The sequence below is a fragment of the Heterocephalus glaber genome, unplaced genomic scaffold (genome assembly GCF_053883595.1).
Source record: "Heterocephalus glaber isolate CG9 unplaced genomic scaffold, H.glaber_assembly_v1.0 deba00001572, whole genome shotgun sequence".
NCBI lineage: Eukaryota > Metazoa > Chordata > Mammalia > Rodentia > Bathyergidae > Heterocephalus > Heterocephalus glaber.
The window spans coordinates 21894354-21905363 of NW_028258357.1; the positions used below are offsets into that span (position 1 = coordinate 21894354).

General features: G+C 49.1%; 1 long non-coding RNA gene across 1 annotated transcript; it reads right to left on the bottom strand.

Annotated features, from left to right (window-relative positions):
- Positions 1 to 817: 817 nt before the first annotated feature.
- On the bottom strand, positions 818 to 10286 carry LOC147823621 (uncharacterized). Its single transcript, XR_015443585.1, has 3 exons — positions 10068 to 10286; positions 1371 to 1432; positions 818 to 1114 (listed from the first exon to the last, which is right to left on the bottom strand). It is a non-coding gene; the product is annotated as an uncharacterized LOC147823621 (long non-coding RNA).
- Between the last annotated feature and the right edge of the window lie 724 nt (positions 10287 to 11010).

Sequence of the window (11010 nt, forward strand, 5' to 3'; positions counted from 1 at the left end):
GCTGCAAGAGAGGCCAGGAAAGTGAGCATGCGGCTTCTGTAAAGGGGAGAAATGTCATCTTGTCAAGATGGGGAGCTCTCTGAACATGGGAAGTGTTTCAAAATGCTGGGGGTATGAAGATGTGATTGTCATTGGCATAGTTCCCAGCCAGCGCCTAGAACATGCTCGCCATTCAGAGTGGGTGTGTAGCACGAGCACATCACTTACTGGCCAAATGGCGCCATCTGATTTGAAGGTCGTGTTCTTAGCTGCTACGCTGTCTCCTTGGATGGGCCTTGGTGAGATCCAGCCCAAAATATGCAAGTGCACAGCACTGAAGTGACACAAAGTCTCTGTCCCAGTGCAGAACTACCTTCAGGTATGCAAACTGTGTATTTGTTCAAAATGTGCTGCTGTGGTTTATGACTCTGAGCTCTGAGGGGCAAAGACCTCATCTCTCTCATTGGCCTCTCTAACACCCATTTAGTACAGTCCTGTAAAATAAACAGTTGCTAAATAACAAGTGCATCTGAGAGGGAAGCTGTCCGGGTGTGTGGGGGGATCTCTGGGCTTGCGCTTTGTTGGACGGCAGCCGCTGTTTAGTGAGCATGGGAGGAGGAGCAGGACTTGCAAGGAGGATCCTGAGTTTAGGTTTGGATTTGCTGAGCTCATGTGTCTGTGAGACATGAGAGTGGGGTGTTGAGTGGGCTGCCTAATATATGGGTCTGGAACTTGGGAGCAATGTCTGGAATTGAGATATAAATTTGGGAGTTGTCAGCATTAACTAGTAACCAAAGTTACAGGCATAGACACGTAAACATATGATATATCCCATACATAAAGCTATATGTGAATTTTTAAATATTTGAATATGAAATTATTCACTTATGTGATCATGCATATGGTAGAATTAATTATTGGCAACATTTATGAATGAAAAATATGGATCGATCTAAAAAGTCGGTTGCTGAGTAATGTTCAGTAGACACCAAGATGGCAGAAATCAGATCCTGGAGACTGGGACGGTTTAATTCCCAAGAGGGCTCTGTGCAAGGACAGCACAGTCCCGAAGTTGGTGGTATACCTGCGTGTCAGCCATGGCGAAGCTCTTCCTTCGTGTCCAGGCCGAGACGTTCTGCAGGAAGAGCACAAGGTGGCGGTGGGACTGTCAGGTGGAGATGGGGTGGGGGTGGGGGTGGGGGTGGGCAGGGGCCCTGCAGGGGAGCTCGGCGGGGACTGAAACTTATTGCTGTCCAAGGAGCTGGAGAACTGGCCAGAGAATCCCCCACATCCCTTCCCCTTCCATGAGAGGTATTTTCAAGGGCCAAGGCAATCGGGAGGTTTCCACGGGCCCTTCCCAAGCTTCCCCACTGGGAATGGGCCAAGATCACCTGTGTCTTAGCTGAGGTCCTCATACTCCATAGAACGGTGGTTTCCAGCCATCCATTCACCACTGATAAAGAAAGAATTATGGATTCAGACAGAGCTCAAACTCCCGCTCTGCCACTCACTTGTGGAGCAGCCTATGATGAGTCCCTTATTCTCCCTGAGCCTCAGTTTCCTCATCGTGCTGAAAGCACAAGGACAGTATTAGATACAGGGTGTGGACATACTGAACCTCGAAAAATTTCTTATCGATGACAAAATTTCTTATCTGTCACCTTGTTAGGTGGATCACCGCTGGTTTTAGATATGGAGGGCATGGGGTCTGGTTTACCATTTAAAGAGAACCCCTGATGTCACAGAGCAGGGCAGGGTGGCCACCAGGGGTCCAGGTGAGCGGCTATTGCCCAGTGTCAGCATGGAGTGCTGAAGCTCAGATTGGGGTAGAAATGAGTGAGGCATTGCTGACCTGTTGTAAAGATAGGTGTTAAGGGGCCAGGGGTTTAGCTCAGTAGTTTTGCTGCCTGCTGCACAAGTGCAAGGACCTGAGTTCGATCCCCGGTACTAAAAAAAAAGACAGGTGTTAAGTAAGAGTTTAAGAAATGGTAGCTAATTTAATAATCATCATTATAATTACTAATTCCATCCTTAACATGAGTCAGTTGCAGAAATATATTTGGAAACACGGCACGGCATACATTTTCTAATTCTCTTACGTTATCTTTGTATTTATTAAACTACTATTTAGTGGTATTCATGCGCTGGGAACTGTGTAAGCAATCGTACCCTAGATCCTCAGAGAAACAGAACCAACAGAGGACACATGTAGGTCACCAGAGAGGCCAAGATCTGTAGTCAGCAGGCAGAGACCCAGGAGAGCGACAGTGCAGCTGCAGACTGTGGTCAGAGCCAGAGAAGCAGGAGATTGGGTAGGTTAGGTTCCAATGTCGTCTGAGCCTGAAGGCAGGAGAAGACTGGTGTCCCTGAAGGAGGATGAGCAGAGAGGGCGCGCTGGCCCCTACTCAGCTGTTCTGTTCCATTCAGGCCTTGAAAAGAGGGGCTGAGGTCAACCCCTATGGGAAATGACAACTGGCTGCACCAATTTGAATATTAATCTCACCCCAGAACTCTAGCACAGACTCACCCAGCAGTATTTAACCAAATATTCAAGCTCCCGTGGCCAGTTCAAGTCAATGCCTGCATATGCTTATCTGACGCTCCCAATGCTTCTATTATCAGCATTTTAAAGAAACCCAGTCTGGGAGACCTGGCACCGCCAGTGGGGTGGAGCTTGTTTCAGGGTTAATAGTAAACTGGAAGAAGGTCGATCCCCAGATCTGCTGTGTGTTCTCCCACAGTGTCTGGCTGGGGACATCTTGCCCGGGGACAGAACACACCTGTCCAGACCCAGCTGCCACCCTGCGCCCCGAGGACACGCTCATTTGTTAGTGATTCCGTGAACACTGGAACCAGTGGGCTTTCACATTGAAGTCTCTTGGAAAATTACTTGTAATTCTCTGGGGCGATGCTTTCACTTCCAATCAAAACTTAGTAATGAAAGAAAATAAAACTTACAAATCTAAAACCTCGCCTGACTGTTGAGCTGCCAAGAGCACAGTTGGTCGGAGCCAGAACTCAATACCAAATCAAGGGGGGGCACCCTGGAGGAAGCACGTTAAGAAAACGGGGTCCAGGATGGCTTCTAATTGGCAGTGGGGAAAGAATGGGAGACAGTAGCCAGCAGGTGGTGCCCAGGGCCTTCCTCTTTGGATAAATCAGTGTCTCTCCCCATCTGGCAGGATCGCCTCTCTCTCCGCCCACCCGCTTGTCTAATTCCCTCTGGGACTTGGCTGCAGTTTAGCTGCTGCTCAGTGCCTTCCCACCCAGCCTCGGCACCCTGGGCTTTGGACTTTATCATTAATTCTCCACTCATTTGGCAAGGGCAGTTGGGTGTAGAGCATGGCGGCTGCTGGGACTCAGGGAGAGCCAGGCACCCTTGTTGCCTCCTAAAGCTCAGGACTTCCTGTGGGGATGCAAATATTTGATGCGTGCGTCACCCGGCCTAGCGACTGAGAGCTTGAACACCTCAATAGAGCAACCGAAGAACCGAATTATAAAATTTTATGTAATTTCAACTAAAAGAGCCACATGTGGTTGGTGGCCAAGCATTGGACAAAATGGGTTGAACGTGAATGACCAGGGACCAAGGACTGTAACATCCCTGAGCTCTGAGGCTAAAGGTGGGGTCCAGGACAGGTCAAGGCATTTAGGGGAGCAGCTTCAAAGAGCAGCTCCGACACACGGCTTCAAATTCAGGGCTTCCTACCCGTGAGCTCCGTGATTCCCACATGGGGAGTCCAGTGCCAAGCTAGGGTAGAGGTGGGTAAGGTCAGGGCCTGGGGGTCTCTCCCCAGCATGCATGACGAGGTCCACACAGCTGATGCCATGGAGCCCTGCTTGCTGGGAGTTACATTACAGCTTCTCTTGCTCCATGGCTCATTCCTTAATGTTGTAAAGAAAATTTAAAAAATTAAATCATTTAATTTTTTTTCTGATTGTATTCTTGCTCATTATTAAAAATTATGGAAAATTATAAAGAAGAAACCACAGATATCACCATGCAGAAGTTCAGGAATTTGATGAAGATTCAAATGTTCCTATACAGAGGATTTATATAAGTCGGGGAAATATTGTGCAGGATACACTGGAATTGCTGCTTCGCTGAAGAATTTGATGTGACTGTTTTAACATGTTGATGTAGAACTTCACGAACACTTTTATGACTTCATAATGCTCCAATGGGCTATCAAGGTGGGCACGAAGATGACTTATAATTTCTTTCATTCTAAAACACTTTGATGAACATTTACATTTAGGTGTTTGTGTGATTATCTCCAAAAGAAAGATTCCCAAGTAGAGAATTTTGGTGTTGAAAGGTAGATTGAAATGTTCGGTAAGTAACGTCTACACCCCAGAAAGCAATTAGGAAATGTGCCTCCTTTCCACAGCGCGAGTGAGTCACCCTTTGCCACACCCAGCTGCCGGCTGGGCTTCACCAGCCCCGTTAATCTCTGTGATCGGGACACGTGCAAGTATTTCTTATTGTCAACTTGCAATCTTTTATTATTGTTGAGGTTGAATTTTTATATATTTGTCACTTGCTTTTCCTTTTCTAAAATTACCTATTCCTATCTTTGCTGTAGTTTTTGTATTACTGCTCGCCTTTTTCTGATTGACTTATGAGCTTTCTATATATTGTTATTTAGCCATTTCTTGAATTACGTATATTAAAATATATGCCTCTTATTATGAAAAACAATTCGAAGTGTGGATGATGCTATTAAAACCTGTACAAGGTAGGATAGTTTTTAACAGAGAGAGGTTTGGAGTTATTTAGAAGAAAAAAAAAAATCACTCAAGAACCTAGGGTAGCAGCTGTGCCTGGTGATGCATGTCCGTAATCATACCACTCGGTAGGCTGAGGCAGGAGGATTGCTATGAGCCTGGGTTACATAGTGAGTTCAAGGGCAGACTGGACTACATAGCAGGAAAAATAAAAGCTAGGATAATTCCGTTCTCAGTTTTGAATCTAAGTTTCCTGGAAGGCAAGAGAAAAAATATTGGTGGCTTTGGATTTCTCATAGTGGAGTAAAACCCGCAGGCGTCTACAGAGGAGTCTACAGAGAAGCCTGAGCTCAGAGAGGTCCCAGCTTTGCAGAATGCTTTGCATAGGAAGGAGAAGAGGGACAGGGCTGAGGGCCCGCTCAGGGGCTCAGGGAGAGCCCCGGGGGAGGCACGACTCAGGGGAGAGGGCAGTGAGCGCCCCGGCCGCCCTGAGCCTGGGGCTGGGCTTGTGGATGTCAGCACTGAGAATGGGCCAGCCCTGCTGTGCTAGGCTGCGCGTTCCTTGAACACAGAGCGCTTCCTCCTGTGGAGGGCACGTTTAACGAGCACCTTCCTCCCGGCTTGGAGCTGGTGTCTGAGGCTGCAGGCCCCGTGCCCTGTCTGTGACCCCTCCACCACTGCATGGGGGCCTGCACCTCTTGCCCTGCAACCTCCTCTGCCAGCATCTCCCAGCCCTTCCTCATGGGCTCCCCTCACTTCTCCCCGTCCTGCTAAGTGATAGCTCGTTGTTCTCAGAAGGCCGAAGCACGCAGCACACCAGGGCTGGAGGTGGGCTGTTCAAAGCCCCGGGCCTCGAGTTTCTGTCCACTTGGTGGGCGAGTGGTGCATGGCCACCCCCCTCCTGCCCTTTGCCAGCCTCCGACCTCCTGCAGAGCCCCTTCCTCCCTGAACTCATAGGCACCTTGTTCCTGGCGCTTCGTCTTCTGAGCAATGACTCCCCAAATCAAGGGCTTCCCTGGAGGCCTCTGCAATCCCCCGCCCACACTCACGCCTCATGATTCCTAAATCTTCCCCAGCTTGCAGATCACTGATTCAGAATCCCTTTCTCTTACTGTGAACTCTTTTAGCTGTTTTCTCAACAGCTCCTTTTGCATCCTTTATATTCTTTGACAACCCGTACCTGTAGTTTATGTTCTCCTAATCCGCTGGCTCTCATTTAAAAATTCCTCTCCAGAGGCAGCATTACCAATGTAATAAATCACCAACATTTATGCTTGCCGTGTTCCTCAATTATAAGTGCCAGGTTTCAGAGGCGGTGGGGGTAGTGAGAATGTCACGCTCCTCGGTTAACCTCTCTCTTGAATGTAGGAACCGCCAAAGACGGAACCGGAAGTGGACACCGTGAACCTTGCGGGAAATCACCCTTCTGAGTTCGTCAAACAGCTGGGCAGTGGACCCCGAATGCAGGCAGGGGCCTTTCAGGGCTCTCTCTCCTTTTTCCTCTCCCCTGGCATCTGGATGTTTTGGCTGAAGTTCCAGCAACCATCTTGGATGACAAGTTGACTTTGAGGCTGGAAATTGCACACGAGGCACAAAGAAGAAAGAGGTGAAAGAAACCGTGCTTCTTGATGGCAAACCAGTCCTCACTCTCTACTTCTGACCTCTTTCAGGTGAAACAGAAATAAACTGTACCTTGTTTAACTATCTTTCTATGCTGGCACCTTTCCTGCTGCTAATAGTAATTCCTTGTGCACAGATGGCCTGGGCCTGCATATGCATCGCAGCACATGGGTTCCATAACCTTCGCCCTGACCCAGCTCTACCCTAGATCCCTTTCCACGTTTCCATTATTATTGACATTCTTCAGTTCCTGTTGTGATGCACACTGTTTACATTCGTTGTGGGTATTTGGTAAATGTACATGAGTGTGGTAAACCTCGCTGTGTCTCCGTCTCCCTGCCCCACCCCTGGTTTCTTGGTCTCTTTCCCATTTGCAAAAAATCTATCTCCTTGTTTCCTTTTATCAGTCTTTTATTTTGCTCTTTATTTGTACTTTGCATTACTCAAATGAGAGAAACCATACAATATTTAAATGTGTGCCTGATTTATTTCACTTAACATGTTTTCAAGATGCATCCATTTTCCTATAAAGGTCTTGAACTTATCCTTCTTTATGGCAGAGTAGTACTCCATTTTGTATAAAGACCACATTTTCTTTATCCGTCTGCTGGTGCATAAGAGGCTGCTTCCAAGATTCAGCAGCCTCCAGCTGCAGGGCCTCTGGATATGCCCTGCCTTCTCCAGGCTTCCCTCCCGGGCACCTCACTCAATCCTATGTAGTCTGCAAGCCTTCCAGGTCCTCACCACACTGTGGCCCTTTGTGCAGAGTCCATCTCTGTGTGTGTACTCACATCTGCAATGACCTGGCCAGTGCCTGCTCCTCCCCATGCAGCAGGCTCCTCTTGGTGAGGAGCTGATTGTGCTTTCTCCTCCACTTCATCCCTGCCATCCACTGCTTGCCTGGTACCTAGCAGGGTCGGATGAAACCTGTTGGGTGGCACCTGATCAGGCTCCAGCTACTCCGGGTGCTGTGCCAGGCTTGTGTCCTGTGACTGCTGCCTCTGACTCCAAGATCCAGTCCTCTGATCTCCATTTACAAACCATGAGGTGGTTGCCAGCCTCCTCTAGGTTTGTCTCCAGCCGTCCTCCAGCTGCCAGCTGCTCATTCCTGGTTCCTGTCCTTACCCCAGGCCTGGTGAGGTCCCCACTTGCAGGTTGACTGGATCCGGCCACTATGACTTGCCCAAGCGTGGACATCTTCTCTCGGGGAGCCTGGTTCGCTCACCCAAGGTGGCACCCCAGGAATGCTTGGGAAGCTGGCAAGGCGTGCTGGCAGCTCACTGGGCATGCTGACTTCCCACTCCTCCCTGGAGACCCTGGGCCTCCTGCTGGATAGCTGTTCACGCCTGGGCTGCACTCTTGGCCTGCAGTGGTCAGTGAGCTGCAGATCACCTGGCAGGCCTGTTTCCCATTTGCCTGTCTTGGCGCAGCCTCTCCACCTCGCTGATGAAAGAGACCAGATGCCTGGAAGGACCTGCAGGCCAAGAGGGAAGCGGGTCTTTCTGGATTCTCTCCTTGGCCTTAGCTCTCTGGTGGAGCACAGAAAGAAGTAGGAGTCAAGGACAATCACAGTGTCACGTGACCTGAGGAGACGCAGGAAGCAGCAGCAGAAGAGCCACGGGATTCTCAGGGAGGGAAACAACCTTGGGTAACAAGAACCAGATCCACCCTCTGGGGGAAGATGGCGACCCAAGATGGGGGGAACGGGGCATTCCGTGCTGAGCGTACTCCCCTCTGATTCCCCCAGGGCATCAGACATCTTTAGGGCTACCAGCAGGGCAAACTGATGCCTTAAAGCTGCCCAGTAGTTAGTTTCCCCATTAGGCAGAAGCAGAATTCATCCCTGGAGTCAAGCTGGGCTTTTGTTTAGTGAAAAGCACAAAATGGCAGAATGTGCAGAGGTTGAATTAGAATCCTGCCCCACCACAGAGATGCTGGAGACAGAGTGGCTCCACAGAGCAGCTAAGCTATTCTACCTAACAGCATAAACGAGCCGCAGCTCTGGAGAGTATTGTTCCTCTGAGGGGACCTGGGACTCGGACTTCAGGACACTGGTGATAGAGGGCTGGCCCTTGACATGGCGACATTGATGGGGGAGTGGTGGACGGACGCAAGGCAATGACACTGGATATGTGCTCTATGAAGCCCTTCTATAGCCAATGTGAAGTAGTAACATTTCTTTAATTGTCAGCAAGAAAAGCTGAAGTTGGCTAACAGAAGAAAAACATTCTGGAAAAATCTGTAGGGAGAGCCCATAAGATTGGAGGAACAACAAGCAGTCAGAAATCAGAAAGGCAGGAGCAAGCCCAGCCTGGAATGCACACTTCCTGGTCCTTGGCTGAGCCAGGCTTGTGGTGTGGTTCAGGGCCCCAACTTCCAGCCTGGCTTTCAGTTTAGGCTCCATGCTCCAGGGAGACCAAAGCCAACTAGCAAGGGTGGGCAGGGACTGTCCACTCCCGCGCCCCGGGCCATGGGGACAGGGTTCCACCTGCCTGATTGCTGGGACAGTTGCCCTGACTCGGTTTCCCTGCAGCAAAGTATCAGGCAAATTTTATTAAACTCCTTTCTTTCTGTTCTTCATAAAAATAAGGAAGAGACAAGTGCCTGTGGCAAAGGCTCTCCAGAACTTTAAGATGAAAAGAACTCTTCTCCGCGCTTGCTCCTGCACCACAAAACTGAATGAAAAACCTATTTCCAAGTGTATCCACTTTTACAGGCAGTGATGTGGCCACATGCTTTATTTCTTCTGTTAAACTTCCGACACTCATTTGACCTATTGCTATCTTGTCACCGGTGATTCAGCTTCATACCTTGGACATGAAAAGCAGTTTGCAGTTCTGAGTATATTTTATCTCAAATTCACAAAGACCACTGTTTTACATTAGTCTGGACTTTTCTTGGATGTAAATAACAGAATTGAAGATTGGATTAAGCCCCAGTCAGAGTTTATTGACTCCCATAACTGGGAAGTGCAACAGTACCTGGCCTCAGGCACAGCTTAGTCTAGGAACTCGGAAATATTATTGGAATTCTTTCCTGTTCACCTCCTGGCTCTGATTTCCTTTGCACATTAGCATTATTTTGTAGTCACGGTCTTGCTAGCAATGTGTAGATTACCACTAGGAGCCCATATACATACACATCCTTCAGTCTTTGTAGCACAGAACTCCAGAAAACAAAACAGACTTCTGGTTTTCAGCACAGACACTCATAAGTTGTGTGTACACACACACACACACACACAGATGTGTACATATAAATTCTGGGAAGACTTTGGATTGGGTCTTATTTCTATCCCTGATGGGTCACTGTTTCTACTTCAGTTAGAGTCTGCACTGCTGGAGAACAGATTTGGGAAAAATCTTAGAAATCATCTTGTTTGCCTGCTCAGTTTCAAAAGTAGGAGACCCGACAAATTGTACAGACCACTCATTCATTCATTGTTCATTCGTGTGCTTTGCAGATATACCTGTGGCCAAGATGATCATAGTCCTGACCTCCCAGAAACATTTTGTCCAGTGTTCAAAAGACGTAGATGCTACAACACAGCAAGGTAGAGGCAATTGAAGCAGTTAGAATGGGGGTTTGGGAGCAGTTAGAGGGGGCACTAGCCTAGCCTGGGGGCCCTCTGTGAGGAGAGATAGCAAAACTTAGGACTTAAGACTGGATGCAGCCGCTCAGGCAGTGCTAGCTGCTGAAAGGAACAAACTCCACATTTCAGGGCCCCGATCCAAGTTTACCTCTCATTCCCATAACGGCCACTGTGACTGGTCAGTGGGCAGCCTTCGTCACGGTGACTCGGGGACTCAGATTCATCATGTGGATCCAGTGCTTCCTACAGCCTTGGGGGCCTTTACCTCATGCCGCCACTGTGGAAGCAAGGAGGAGAAAACGCACAGCTGCTCACCCGCAGAGGCCAGGGTTGATGCGCACGCTCAGGTTTACGGTCTGCGGTCACTTCCGGTGACACCGCCCACCTGGGCGACTGGGGCTTAGAAACAGAGCTGCTGACTCCATAGCCACGGCCCAGTGAGAAATTGGCACCGTGGAGGTGAACTTGAAGCCTGATGTCCTGGACTCAGTGAGACTGCCGAGCAATGAGCAAGAAAATGCTTCATTTTCAGCGAAAGCCCCAGAGGACAGGAAGAGCGAGGCCCAGTATGAGCAGGGCTGCCACGTTTAGGCCAGACTTAGTCAATAAAAATACAGACCTTCTGGTCAGTTTTGAATTTCAGGTACACAATGAGTCATATGTTAAAATAAATATCTCCCAAATATGCCATGGGACGAACTTACATTAAGAAGTATTTATTATGAAATTTATGTCTCACCCAGCATCCTGTACTTTATCTTTCGTCCTTTTTTAAAGAAAGCAGCAAATAGTTCAGAGCGACCAGAGTGCAGGGTTTGGGTGGGGTTCCCAGCGTCACAGGGCTGCAGAGGTCAGCAGAGACGGGCGAGGGGAGGGTCTTTCAGCCACGTGAGGGGCTTTGCCCGCTGCCAGAGGAGGGGCACTGCAGGGTTTTTAGTGGGGGCAAGGGTACGAGGCGGGCTCAGACCTGCACTTGAGGAAACTTGAGTGGTGGTGAAGACTGGGGATTTCAGTGGAGGCGGAGGAGGGAAGGTGAGCACAGATACAGAGCAGTGACCAAACCAGGACCTGACCGACCCATCGATCTGTGC